Below are 15,224 nucleotides of genomic sequence, written 5' to 3' on the forward strand. Positions count from 1 at the left end.
GCTTGATCCAGACTTAAGAAAATATTAAGTGCACATCATTGACATGGAACCAATTAATACTGCAGGAGATCTGATATTTTCAAGGAGATTAAAACGTGTGATGTCTGTGATGTTTTCCAGTTATTTTCTCCTATTTATGACACTACAGTTAAAAAATTAGTAGTCTGATAAATCAAAATATTACAAACCTCTGCATTTACAGTAACTGTTTGCACCCAAATGTATAATAGTGGCCTTTTTCATTTCATTGTATTATTGTATGTTTCCCTACAAAGCATTTCATTAGTATTTCTTAACTAGTAGCTTCATATGTTGTATAACAAAAAATTGATATCAAATATGACCATTTACTATAATAATATAATGATAATACATTATAATTTCCTTTTTTTTCCTTTCTTTCTTCACATAGTGACCATTTATCTAGCAACCCATTTACCAGAGTTATTTGGTGAAAAGAAACAGAGTAACATTAATTTGAAACATGAGATACATAACTAGCACATATACATAAAATAGTTACATAGTGTGCTGTTCAGTAATAACTGATTTTTATTTTCTGGTTTTTGATCATCCTTTACAGAACTACTTAGAGGATTAGCAATTTTCAATACGATATGATATCCTTTAGCCTGCAATATTTCAGACAAGGTCTGAAACTTAGCATTGAAGTACAAATATAAATTTTTACATATAGTTGTAAAAACAAATCAATACTAATGGTGAAATACCCTGCCTATGGGTACATGTAAGGAATCTGAAGGAGTTGCTAGAAATTCAGCTTCAAATACCCTACAAGTTAAATAATATTGACTCTGTTTAGGCATAGCTCTTACATTCTTTTAATACAATTAGTCAAACACAGTTCAGTACAACGTATGAGATTGCAGACTGTTGCTCTCATCCATGTACTGAGGACTCTTCTCCACTATCTCTGGTGGAAAGAACGCAGAAAGAGGAGGAGGATGTCGTGTACCGTCTATTGACAGTCATGGCCTCATCTCATTTATGATGAGACATATCAAGCTGTTACATTTTTGTGATTGTTGCAAATACACATTAAGTTTAATTGAAATGACCCAGCCTTTCAGTTGTTTGTTGGATTGGATTTTACTATATGTAGGTTGCTGATCAATAAAGTGCGACGACTAAATTATGTTTCAGAAGGCCAAGTAAGTCAAGATGAAAAATGTCTTGGCAGGTGTTGTGTCATGAAGCTCCATGGTTATATATTATTATTATTATGATTAATATTTATAAAGCACCAACAAGTTCCACAGCGCTGTACACATGTATTTGTAACCAGGCGGGTTGGACACACAGGAACATAGGGATTAAGGGCCCTGCTCAATTAGCTAAAATGGGAGTGGGGTATACTGACACAAATGTAAGGGTAAGGGTAGAAAAGTATGTTGCTAGGATAGTATTCACTGAGGGCTAGGTGTTTTGATGACAGTTGCAGGAGAGGAATCAGAGTGAGGGGAGAGAATGCTGTTCACAGTTTAATTGATATGCTTTCCTAATGAAGTTAGTTTTCAAATATTTTTGAAGGAGTGGAGATTGGATGAAAGTCTAACAGAGAGGGGAAGGGCGTTCCATAGGAAAGGTGCATCCCTAAAAAAGTCTTTAAGTCAAGCATCAGAGGTGGGAGTATGAACAGAGGTTAGATGTAGGTATATAGTACAATATACTACTCTTATACTACAGGGCCTTGAATGCTTCAATCTGATTGGTTGACGGACGTTCTAAGGTGTGCATTATTTTCAGGGAGATGCACGGCTAAAGTAGTTCCAGACAGGTCTTGACCGCATTACGTTTGCGTAAGAAATTAGTCCTACATACAAGAGCGTTTTAACGACAAAAACTACTTATAAACATGAGCATTGTGCATTACAGAGAAAAGAACTGAACATTTTAAACCATAAGATCAAGTGAAAGATATAGCTGATTTAGAGAATTTCCTCATAATTACATATTTGTTAAAGCATTTAAAGGGACACTATAGTCAGCAGAACAACTACAGCTTAATGTAGTTGTTCTGATGCGTATAATAGTTACCTTCAGGCATTTTCATGTAAACACTGCCTTTCCATCGAAAAGGCAGTGTTTACATTGCCCCTAAGGACACCTCCAAGTGGCCACTCCTTGAGGGCCACTCGACTCCTGGAGGGTCTTCCTGGCTCAGGGATGCATAGTAGGCAGCCCTGCAGTTCAGTGTCCCCACGCTGTGCATGGAGACGCTGAGTTTTCCTCATAGAGATGTATCGATTCAATGCTTCTCTATGAGGAGGTCCTGTTTGGCCAAAATTGCATTTGCTGGAGTTGCTGCACTCCCTTTTACCTCGAGGGGTTAAACCAATTATGAATTTATTTTATCCCTTGAAGATAGTTAAGGTGGAGTATTCCTTTATTTTAGGAGGTGTTTTGTAGTTTAAATATGGACAATTTATTATTATTATTATTATTATTATTATTATTATTATTATTGCCATTTATATAGCACCAACAGATTATTTTGTGCTTTACAATATTATTAGAGGGGTGATTTAACTATAAATAGGACTATTACAAGAAAACTTACATGAACAATAGGTTGAAGAGGACCCTGCTCAAACGAGCTTACAGTCTATAGGATATTTTAACTTTAATGCTTTTGAACATTAAGAATACTGAACATTTTTGTTACTGTTTTTGTATAAAAGCCTCAAATGCCTGAAGAAAAGTACAACTTGATAGTCTAGCATTGAGATTGCTTATTAAACATTCGAAAGGAAAGCAAAATGAAATGCATTTTTCTTACAAAGTATACTGTGCTATTCTTACCGGATCAAACTACTGCCTCGATATTCTTTTCGTCTGTCTATTGATTGATGCATGTATGCATAGTATGATAAAAATACTTATACAGTAGGTATTCAAAGCGGTTGTGCTTTCAGGGTGAACAGATGATTCATATTGTATTTAAACTAGTTAGAATATCTGCCATAATTATTGCTAGTGTATATTTACATTGTACTCCAGCATCTGTATCAGCATACATAATGTATAAATAAAAAAAATTACAGCACAAAAACTATTACCATTTTCAGGGCTCTATGTAAGAAAACTATTGTGGGGCCCCATCCCTTCACCCTTATTCACACAAACACACAGATAATTAGTCAGATATAAACATTTAATTAGATTTTTGCTCTTTCACGTGTATGTAATTAGCTACACACAAACATACATTAATAGCTACTTCAGCACATAGCTTGCCACATATCCTAACTAATGGACAACATGCTCACATATGCAGATATTATGTAAGATGAAGATGCAAACTAGTTATGTATAATGATGAAGCAAGAGTGGTGGTCTGTCCTGAGTGACAGGTGAGAGGCGGTGTTCAGTATGAGGGAGCAAAAACACTGGGTTTCAGCAAACACTGAGCTGGAGGTAGGGAGGTGCACTTGTGTAGAGGTGCGTACTGTGCTTAATAGGACTTTATCCATGCCTTGACTTTAACCATGCTGCCCAGAAATTAGCCTGTGCGAGAAACATAAAATGGTGACTCCCACACCAATGGGGCCCCAAAGGCCTGGTGCTGGAGTCCTGCCAAAATGGTGATCCTGATCCATAGGATATAGCCATTAGCCAATAGTGAAAAGGACAATAATGAAGATACACAACTTAAGACAAAGAAATCTATACATTTCTATTCTAGTATAAATAATAAACCCATACAAATGATAAAAAACAACCTACAATTAGTGATGTACCGAACTGTCCGCCGGTGAACAGTTCCCGGCGAACTTCGCGTGTTCGCGTTCGCCGCGGCGGGCGGACACATGCGCAGTTCGATCCGCCCCCTATTCGTCATCATTGGGCAAACTTTGACCCTGTGCCTCTCGGTCAGCAGACACATTCCAGCCAATCAGCAGCACTCCCTCCCTTCCACAACCTCCAACCTCCCTCCCAGCATCCATTTTCGATTCATTCTGAAGCTGCATGCTTAGTGAGAGGAGGGAAAGTTTAGCTGCTGCTGATTAGATAGGGAAATTGATAGCTAGGCTAGGGTATTCAGTGTCCACTACAATCCTGAAGGACTCATCTGATCTCTGCTGTAAGGACAGCACCCCCAAAAAGCCCCTTTTAGGGCTATAACATCAGGCTGCTTTTTTTTTTTGTTTTCCTGTGTAATGTAATTGCAGGTGCCTGCCTGCCAGCTTCTGTGTGAGGTTCACATTGGATACTGTGCCTACTTGCCCAGTGCCACCACTCATATCTGTTTTTACAATAGGTTAAGCTTTAGATTTAAAAGAAATATTTTTTTTTTCACTGTAATAGAAGAGCAGTTGCCTGCCTGCCAGCTTCTGTGTCAGGTTGGATGCCTTGCCCATTTGCACAGTCAGTGCCACCACTCATATCTGTTTTTACAATAGGTTAAGCTTTAGATTTTAAAGAAATATTTTTTTTCACTGTAATAGAAGAGCAGTTGCCTGCCTGCCAGCTTATGTGTCAGGTTGGATGCCTTGCCCATTTGCACAGTCAGTGCCACCACTCATATCTGTTTTAACAATAGGTTAAGCTTTAGATTTAAAATAAATATTTTTTTTTCACTGTAATAGAAGAGCAGTTGCCTGCCTGCCTGCCAGCTTCTGTGTCAGGTTGGATGCCTTGCCCATTTGCACAGTCAGTGCCACCACTCATATCTGTTTTTACAATAGGTTAAGCTTTAGATTTTAAAGAAATATTTTTTTTTCTTTGTAATAGAAGAGCAGTTGCCTGCCTGCCAGCTTCTGTGTCAGGTTGGATGCCTTGCCCATTTGCACAGTCAGTGCCACCACTCATATCTGTTTTAACAATAGGTTAAGCTTTAAATTTAAAAGAAATAATTTGTTTTCACTGTAATAGAAGAGCAGTTGCCTGCCTGCCAGCTTCTGTGTCAGGTTGGATGCCTTGCCCATTTGCACAGTCAGTGCCACCACTCATATCTGTTTTTACAATAGGTTAAGCTTTAGATTTTAAAGAAATAATTTTTTTCACTGTAATAGAAGAGCAATTGCCTGCCTGCCAGCTTCTGTGTCAGGTTGGATGCCTTGCCCATTTGCACAGTCAGTGCCACCACTCATATCTGTTTTAACAATAGGTTAAGCTTTAGATTTAAAAGAAATAATTTTTTCCCACTGTAATAGAAGAGCAGTTGCCTGCCTGCCAGCTTCTGTGTCAGGTTGGATGCCTTGCCCATTTGCACAGTCAGTGCCACCACTCATATCTGTTTTTACAATAGGTTAAGCTTTAGATTTTAAAGAAATAATTTTTTCCCACTGTAATAGAAGAGCAGTTGCCTGCCTGCCAGCTTCTGTGTCAGGTTGGATGCCTTGCCCATTTGCACAGTCAGTGCCACCACTCATATCTGTTTTTACAATAGGTTAAGCTTTAGATTTTAAATAAATATTTTTTTTCACTGTAATAGAAGAGCAGTTGCCTGCCTGCCAGCTTATGTGTCAGGTTGGATGCCTTGCCCATTTGCACAGTCAGTGCCACCACTCATATCTGTTTTAACAATAGGTTAAGCTTTAGATTTAAAATAAATAATTTGTTTTCACTGTAATAGAAGAGCAGTTGCCTGCCTGCCAGCTTCTGTGTCAGGTTGGATGCCTTGCCCATTTGCACAGTCAGTGCCACCACTCATATCTGTTTTTACAATAGGTTAAGCTTTAGATTTTAAAGAAATATTTTTTTTTCTTTGTAATAGAAGAGCAGTTGCCTGCCTGCCAGCTTCTGTGTCAGGTTGGATGCCTTGCCCATTTGCACAGTCAGTGCCACCACTCATATCTGTTTTAACAATAGGTTAAGCTTTAGATTTAAAAGAAATAATTAGTTTTCACTGTAATAGAAGAGCAGTTGCCTGCCTGCCAGCTTCTGTGTCAGGTTGGATGCCTTGCCCATTTGCACAGTCAGTGCCACCACTCATATCTGTTTTTACAATAGGTTAAGCTTTAGATTTTAAAGAAATAATTTTTTTCACTGTAATAGAAGAGCAGTTGCCTGCCTGCCAGCTTCTGTGTCAGGTTGGATGCCTTGCCCATTTGCACAGTCAGTGCCACCACTCATATCTGTTTTAACAATAGGTTAAGCTTTAGATTTAAAAGAAATAATTTTTTCCCACTGTAATAGAAGAGCAGTTGCCTGCCTGCCAGCTTCTGTGTCAGGTTGGATGCCTTGCCCATTTGCACAGTCAGTGCCACCACTCATATCTGTTTTTACAATAGGTTAAGCTTTAGATTTTAAAGAAATCATTTTTTTTCACTGTAATAGAAGAGCAGTTGCCTGCCTGCCAGCTTCTGTGTCAGGTTGGATGCCTTGCCCATTTGCACAGTCAGTGCCACCACTCATATCTGTTTTTACAATAGGTTAAGCTTTAGATTTAAAAGAAATATTTTTTTTTCACTGTAATAGAAGAGCAGTTGCCTGCCTGCCAGCTTCTGTGTCAGGTTGGATGCCTTGCCCATTTGCACAGTCAGTGCCACCACTCATATCTGTTTTTACAATAGGTTAAGCTTTAGATTTTAAAGAAATATTTTTTTTCACTGTAATAGAAGAGCAGTTGCCTGCCTGCCAGCTTATGTGTCAGGTTGGATGCCTTGCCCATTTGCACAGTCAGTGCCACCACTCATATCTGTTTTAACAATAGGTTAAGCTTTAGATTTAAAATAAATATTTTTTTTTCACTGTAATAGAAGAGCAGTTGCCTGCCTGCCTGCCAGCTTCTGTGTCAGGTTGGATGCCTTGCCCATTTGCACAGTCAGTGCCACCACTCATATCTGTTTTTACAATAGGTTAAGCTTTAGATTTTAAAGAAATATTTTTTTTTCTTTGTAATAGAAGAGCAGTTGCCTGCCTGCCAGCTTCTGTGTCAGGTTGGATGCCTTGCCCATTTGCACAGTCAGTGCCACCACTCATATCTGTTTTAACAATAGGTTAAGCTTTAGATTTAAAAGAAATAATTTGTTTTCACTGTAATAGAAGAGCAGTTTCCTGCCTGCCAGCTTCTGTGTCAGGTTGGATGCCTTGCCCATTTGCACAGTCAGTGCCACCACTCATATCTGTTTTTACAATAGGTTAAGCTTTAGATTTTAAAGAAATAATTTTTTTCACTGTAATAGAAGAGCAGTTGCCTGCCTGCCAGCTTCTGTGTCAGGTTGGATGCCTTGCCCATTTGCACAGTCAGTGCCACCACTCATATCTGTTTTAACAATAGGTTAAGCTTTAGATTTAAAAGAAATAATTTTTCCCACTGTAATAGAAGAGCAGTTGCCTGCCTGCCAGCTTCTGTGTCAGGTTGGATGCCTTGCCCATTTGCACAGTCAGTGCCACCACTCATATCTGTTTTTACAATAGGTTAAGCTTTAGATTTTAAAGAAATAATTTTTTCCCACTGTAATAGAAGAGCAGTTGCCTGCCTGCCAGCTTCTGTGTCAGGTTGGATGCCTTGCCCATTTGCACAGTCAGTGCCACCACTCATATCTGTTTTTACAATAGGTTAAGCTTTAGATTTTAAATAAATATTTTTTTTCACTGTAATAGAAGAGCAGTTGCCTGCCTGCCAGCTTATGTGTCAGGTTGGATGCCTTGCCCATTTGCACAGTCAGTGCCACCACTCATATCTGTTTTAACAATAGGTTAAGCTTTAGATTTAAAATAAATAATTTGTTTTCACTGTAATAGAAGAGCAGTTGCCTGCCTGCCAGCTTCTGTGTCAGGTTGGATGCCTTGCCCATTTGCACAGTCAGTGCCACCACTCATATCTGTTTTTACAATAGGTTAAGCTTTAGATTTTAAAGAAATATTTTTTTTTCTTTGTAATAGAAGAGCAGTTGCCTGCCTGCCAGCTTCTGTGTCAGGTTGGATGCCTTGCCCATTTGCACAGTCAGTGCCACCACTCATATCTGTTTTAACAATAGGTTAAGCTTTAGATTTAAAAGAAATAATTAGTTTTCACTGTAATAGAAGAGCAGTTGCCTGCCTGCCAGCTTCTGTGTCAGGTTGGATGCCTTGCCCATTTGCACAGTCAGTGCCACCACTCATATCTGTTTTTACAATAGGTTAAGCTTTAGATTTTAAAGAAATAATTTTTTTCACTGTAATAGAAGAGCAGTTGCCTGCCTGCCAGCTTCTGTGTCAGGTTGGATGCCTTGCCCATTTGCACAGTCAGTGCCACCACTCATATCTGTTTTAACAATAGGTTAAGCTTTAGATTTAAAAGAAATAATTTTTTCCCACTGTAATAGAAGAGCAGTTGCCTGCCTGCCAGCTTCTGTGTCAGGTTGGATGCCTTGCCCATTTGCACAGTCAGTGCCACCACTCATATCTGTTTTTACAATAGGTTAAGCTTTAGATTTTAAAGAAATAATTTTTTCCCACTGTAATAGAAGAGCAGTTGCCTGCCTGCCAGCTTCTGTGTCAGGTTGGATGCCTTGCCCATTTGCACAGTCAGTGCCACCACTCATATCTGTTTTTACAATAGGTTAAGCTTTAGATTTTAAAGAAATCATTTTTTTTCACTGTAATAGAAGAGCAGTTGCCTGCCTGCCAGCTTCTGTGTCAGGTTGGATGCCTTGCCCATTTGCACAGTCAGTGCCACCACTCATATCTGTTTTTACAATAGGTTAAGCTTTAGATTTTAAAGAAATAATTTTTTTTCACTGTAATAGAAGAGCAGTTGCCTGCCTGCCAGCTTCTGTGTCAGGTTGGATGCCTTGCCCATTTGCACAGTCAGTGCCACCACTCATATCTGTTTTAACAATACGTTAAGCTTTAGATTTAAAAGAAATAATTTGTTTTCACTGTAATAGAAGAGCAGTTGCCTGCCTGCCAGCTTCTGTGTCAGGTTGGATGCCTTGCCCATTTGCACAGTCAGTGCCACCACTCATATCTGTTTTTACAATAGGTTAAGCTTTAGATTTTAAAGAAATATATTTTTTTCACTGTAATAGAAGAGCAGTTGCCTGCCTGCCAGCTTCTGTGTCAGGTTGGATGCCTTGCCCATTTGCACAGTCAGTGCCACCACTCATATCTGTTTTAACAATAGGTTAAGCTTTAGATTTAAAAGAAATAATTTGTTTTCACTGTAATAGAAGAGCAGTTGCCTGCCTGCCAGCTTCTGTGTCAGGTTGGATGCCTTGCCCATTTGCACAGTCAGTGCCACCACTCATATCTGTTTTAACAATAGGTTAAGCTTTAGATTTAAAAGAAATAATTTCTTCCACTGTAATAGAAGAGCAGTTGCCTGCCTGCCAGCTTCTGTGTCAGGTTGGATGCCTTGCCCATTTGCACAGTCAGTGCCACCACTCATATCTGTTTTTACAATAGGTTAAGCTTTAGATTTTAAATAAATATTTTTTTTCACTGTAATAGAAGAGCAGTTGCCTGCCTGCCAGCTTATGTGTCAGGTTGGATGCCTTGCCCATTTGCACAGTCAGTGCCACCACTCATATCTGTTTTAACAATAGGTTAAGCTTTAGATTTAAAATAAATAATTTGTTTTCACTGTAATAGAAGAGCAGTTGCCTGCCTGCCAGCTTCTGTGTCAGGTTGGATGCCTTGCCCATTTGCACAGTCAGTGCCACCACTCATATCTGTTTTTACAATAGGTTAAGCTTTAGATTTTAAAGAAATATTTTTTTTTCTTTGTAATAGAAGAGCAGTTGCCTGCCTGCCAGCTTCTGTGTCAGGTTGGATGCCTTGCCCATTTGCACAGTCAGTGCCACCACTCATATCTGTTTTAACAATAGGTTAAGCTTTAGATTTAAAAGAAATAATTAGTTTTCACTGTAATAGAAGAGCAGTTGCCTGCCTGCCAGCTTCTGTGTCAGGTTGGATGCCTTGCCCATTTGCACAGTCAGTGCCACCACTCATATCTGTTTTTACAATAGGTTAAGCTTTAGATTTTAAAGAAATAATTTTTTTCACTGTAATAGAAGAGCAGTTGCCTGCCTGCCAGCTTCTGTGTCAGGTTGGATGCCTTGCCCATTTGCACAGTCAGTGCCACCACTCATATCTGTTTTAACAATAGGTTAAGCTTTAGATTTAAAAGAAATAATTTTTTCCCACTGTAATAGAAGAGCAGTTGCCTGCCTGCCAGCTTCTGTGTCAGGTTGGATGCCTTGCCCATTTGCACAGTCAGTGCCACCACTCATATCTGTTTTTACAATAGGTTAAGCTTTAGATTTTAAAGAAATAATTTTTTCCCACTGTAATAGAAGAGCAGTTGCCTGCCTGCCAGCTTCTGTGTCAGGTTGGATGCCTTGCCCATTTGCACAGTCAGTGCCACCACTCATATCTGTTTTTACAATAGGTTAAGCTTTAGATTTTAAAGAAATCATTTTTTTTCACTGTAATAGAAGAGCAGTTGCCTGCCTGCCAGCTTCTGTGTCAGGTTGGATGCCTTGCCCATTTGCACAGTCAGTGCCACCACTCATATCTGTTTTTACAATAGGTTAAGCTTTAGATTTTAAAGAAATAATTTTTTTTCACTGTAATAGAAGAGCAGTTGCCTGCCTGCCAGCTTCTGTGTCAGGTTGGATGCCTTGCCCATTTGCACAGTCAGTGCCACCACTCATATCTGTTTTAACAATACGTTAAGCTTTAGATTTAAAAGAAATAATTTGTTTTCACTGTAATAGAAGAGCAGTTGCCTGCCTGCCAGCTTCTGTGTCAGGTTGGATGCCTTGCCCATTTGCACAGTCAGTGCCACCACTCATATCTGTTTTTACAATAGGTTAAGCTTTAGATTTTAAAGAAATATATTTTTTTCACTGTAATAGAAGAGCAGTTGCCTGCCTGCCAGCTTCTGTGTCAGGTTGGATGCCTTGCCCATTTGCACAGTCAGTGCCACCACTCATATCTGTTTTAACAATAGGTTAAGCTTTAGATTTAAAAGAAATAATTTGTTTTCACTGTAATAGAAGAGCAGTTGCCTGCCTGCCAGCTTCTGTGTCAGGTTGGATGCCTTGCCCATTTGCACAGTCAGTGCCACCACTCATATCTGTTTTAACAATAGGTTAAGCTTTAGATTTAAAAGAAATAATTTCTTCCACTGTAATAGAAGAGCAGTTGCCTGCCTGCCAGCTTCTGTGTCAGGTTGGATGCCTTGCCCATTTGCACAGTCAGTGCCACCACTCATATCTGTTTTTACAATAGGTTAAGCTTTAGATTTTAAAGAAATATTTTTTTTTCACTGTAATAGAAGAGCAGTTGCCTGCCTGCCAGCTTCTGTGTCAGGTTGGATGCCTTGCCCATTTGCACAGTCAGTGCCACCACTCATATCTATTTTAACAATAGGTTAAGCTTTAGACTTAAAGAAAATAATTTGTTTTCACTGTAATAGAAGAGCAGTTGCCTGCCTGCCAGCTTCTGTTTCAGGTTGGATGCCTTGCCCATTTGCACAGTCAGTGCCACCACTCATATCTGTTTTTACAATAGGTTAAGCTTTAGATTTTAAAGAAATATTTTTTTTTCACTGTAATAGAAGAGCAGTTGCCTGCCTGCCAGCTTCTGTGTCAGGTTGGATGCCTTGCCCATTTGCACAGTCAGTGCCACCACTCATATCTGTTTTAACAATAGGTTAAGCTTTAGATTTAAAAGAAATAATTTGTTTTCACTGTAATAGAAGAGCAGTTGCCTGCCTGCCAGCTTCTGTGTCAGGTTGGATGCCTTGCCCATTTGCACAGTCAGTGCCACCACTCATATCTGTTTTTACAATAGGTTAAGCTTTAGATTTTAAAGAAATAATTTGTTTTCACTGTAATAGAAGAGCAGTTGCCTGCCTGCCAGCTTCTGTGTCAGGTTGGATGCCTTGCCCATTTGCACAGTCAGTACCACCACTCATATCTGTTTTAACAATAGGTTAAGCTTTAGATTTAAAAGAAATAATTTGCTTTCACTGTAATAGAAGAGCAGTTGCCTGCCTGCCAGCTTCTGTGTCAGGTTGGATGCCTTGCCCATTTGCACAGTCAGTGCCACCACTCATATCTGTTTTTACAATAGGTTAAGCTTTAGATTTTAAAGACATATTTTTTTTTCACTGTAATAGAAGAGCAGTTGCCTGCCTGCCAGCTTCTGTGTCAGGTTGGATGCCTTGCCCATTTGCACAGTCAGTGCCACCACTCATATCTGTTTTTACAATAGGTTAAGCTTTAGATTTAAAAGAAATAATTTGTTTTCACTGTAATAGAAGAGCAGTTGCCTGCCTGCCAGCTTCTGTGTCAGGTTGGATGCCTTGCCCATTTGCACAGTCAGTGCCACCACTCAAATCTGTTTTAACAATAGGTTAAGCTTTAGATTTAAAAGAAATAATTTGTTTTCACTGTAATAGAAGAGCAGTTGCCTGCCTGCCAGCTTCTGTGTCAGGTTGGATGCCTTGCCCATTTGCACAGTCAGTGCCACCACTCATATCTGTTTTTACAATAGGTTAAGCTTTAGATTTTAAAGAAATTTTTTTTTCACTGTAATAGAAGAGCAGTTGCCTGCCTGCCAGCTTCTGTGTAAGGTTGGATGCCTTGCCCATTTGCACAGTCAGTGCCACCACTCATATCTGTTTTAACAATAGGTTAAGCTTTAGATTTAAAAGAAATAATTTGTTTTCAAGGTAATAGAAGAGCAGTTGCCTGCCTGCAAGATTCTGTGTCAGGTTGGATGCCTTGCCCATTTGCACAGTCAGTGCCACCACTCATATCTGTTTTAACAATAGGTTAAGCTTTAGATTTAAAAGAAATAATTTGTTTTCACTGTAATAGAAGAGCAGTTGCCTGCCTGCCAGCTTCTGTGTCAGGTTGGATGCCTTGCCCATTTGCACAGTCAGTGCCACCACTCATATCTGTTTTTACAATAGGTTAAGCTTTAGATTTTAAAGAAATCATTTTTTTTTCACTGTAATAGAAGAGCAGTTGCCTGCCTGCCAGCTTCTGTGTAAGGTTGGATGCCTTGCCCATTTGCACAGTCAGTGCCACCACTCATATCTGTTTTAACAATAGGTTAAGCTTTAGATTTAAAAGAAATAATTTGTTTTCACTATAATAGAAGAGCAGTTGCCTGCCTGCCAGCTTCTGTGTGAGGTTGGATGCCTTGCCCATTTGCACAGTCAGTGCCACCACTCATATCTGTTTTAACAATAGGTTAAGCTTTAGATTTTAAAGAAATATTTTTTTTCACTGTAATAGAAGAGCAGTTGCCTGCCTGCCAGCTTCTGTGTCAGGTTGGATGCCTTGCCCATTTGCACAGTCAGTGCCACCACTCATATCTGTTTTAACAATAGGTTAAGCTTTAGATTTAAAAGAAATAATTTGTTTTCACTGTAATAGAAGAGCAGTTGCCTGCCTGCCAGCTTCTGTGTCAGGTTGGATGCCTTGCCCATTTGCACAGTCAGTGCCACCACTCATATCTGTTTTTACAATAGGTTAAGCTTTAGATTTTAAAGAAATATTTTTTTTCACTGGAATAGAAGAGCAGTTGCCTGCCTGCCAGCTTCTGTGTCAGGTTGGATGCCTTGCCCATTTGCACAGTCAGTGCCACCACTCATATCTGTTTTAACAATAGGTTAAGCTTTAGATTTAAAAGAAATAATTTTTTCACTGTAATAGAAGAGCAGTTGCCTGCCTGCCAGCTTCTGTGTCAGGTTGGATGCCTTGCCCATTTGCACAGTCAGTGCCACCACTCATATCTGTTTTTACAATAGGTTAAGCTTTAGATTTTAAAGAAATATTTTTTTTTTCTGTAATAGAAGAGCAGTTGCCTGCCTGCCAGCTTCTGTGTCAGGTTGGATGCCTTGCCCATTTGCACAGTCAGTGCCACCACTCATATCTGTTTTAACAATAGGTTAAGCTTTAGATTTAAAAGAAATAATTTGGTTTCACTGTAATAGAAGAGCAGTTGCCTGCCTGCCAGCTTCTGTGTCAGGTTGGATGCCTTGCCCATTTGCACAGTCAGTGCCACCACTCATATCTGTTTTAACAATAGGTTAAGCTTTAGATTTAAAAGAAATAATTTGTTTTCACTGTAATAGAAGAGCAGTTGCCTGCCTGCCAGCTTCTGTGTCAGGTTGGATGCCTTGCCCATTTGCACAGTCAGTGCCACCACTCATATCTGTTTTTACAATAGGTTAAGCTTTAGATTTTAAAGAAATAATTTTTTTCACTGTAATAGAAGAGCAGTTGCCTGCCTGCCAGCTTCTGTGTCAGGTTGGATGCCTTGCCCATTTGCACAGTCAGTGCCACCACTCATATCTGTTTTAACAATAGGTTAAGCTTTAGATTTAAAAGAAATAATTTTTTCCCACTGTAATAGAAGAGCAGTTGCCTGCCTGCCAGCTTCTGTGTCAGGTTGGATGCCTTGCCCATTTGCACAGTCAGTGCCACCACTCATATCTGTTTTTACAATAGGTTAAGCTTTAGATTTTAAAGAAATAATTTTTTCCCACTGTAATAGAAGAGCAGTTGCCTGCCTGCCAGCTTCTGTGTCAGGTTGGATGCCTTGCCCATTTGCACAGTCAGTGCCACCACTCATATCTGTTTTTACAATAGGTTAAGCTTTAGATTTTAAATAAATATTTTTTTTCACTGTAATAGAAGAGCAGTTGCCTGCCTGCCAGCTTATGTGTCAGGTTGGATGCCTTGCCCATTTGCACAGTCAGTGCCACCACTCATATCTGTTTTAACAATAGGTTAAGCTTTAGATTTAAAATAAATAATTTGTTTTCACTGTAATAGAAGAGCAGTTGCCTGCCTGCCAGCTTCTGTGTCAGGTTGGATGCCTTGCCCATTTGCACAGTCAGTGCCACCACTCATATCTGTTTTTACAATAGGTTAAGCTTTAGATTTTAAAGAAATATTTTTTTTTCTTTGTAATAGAAGAGCAGTTGCCTGCCTGCCAGCTTCTGTGTCAGGTTGGATGCCTTGCCCATTTGCACAGTCAGTGCCACCACTCATATCTGTTTTAACAATAGGTTAAGCTTTAGATTTAAAAGAAATAATTAGTTTTCACTGTAATAGAAGAGCAGTTGCCTGCCTGCCAGCTTCTGTGTCAGGTTGGATGCCTTGCCCATTTGCACAGTCAGTGCCACCACTCATATCTGTTTTTACAATAGGTTAAGCTTTAGATTTTAAAGAAATAATTTTTTTCACTGTAATAGAAGAGCAGTTGCCTGCCTGCCAGCTTCTGTGTCAGGTTGGATGCCTTGCCCA

This window comes from Pelobates fuscus, chromosome 4 (assembly GCF_036172605.1).
Source record: "Pelobates fuscus isolate aPelFus1 chromosome 4, aPelFus1.pri, whole genome shotgun sequence".
Classification (NCBI taxonomy): domain Eukaryota; kingdom Metazoa; phylum Chordata; class Amphibia; order Anura; family Pelobatidae; genus Pelobates; species Pelobates fuscus.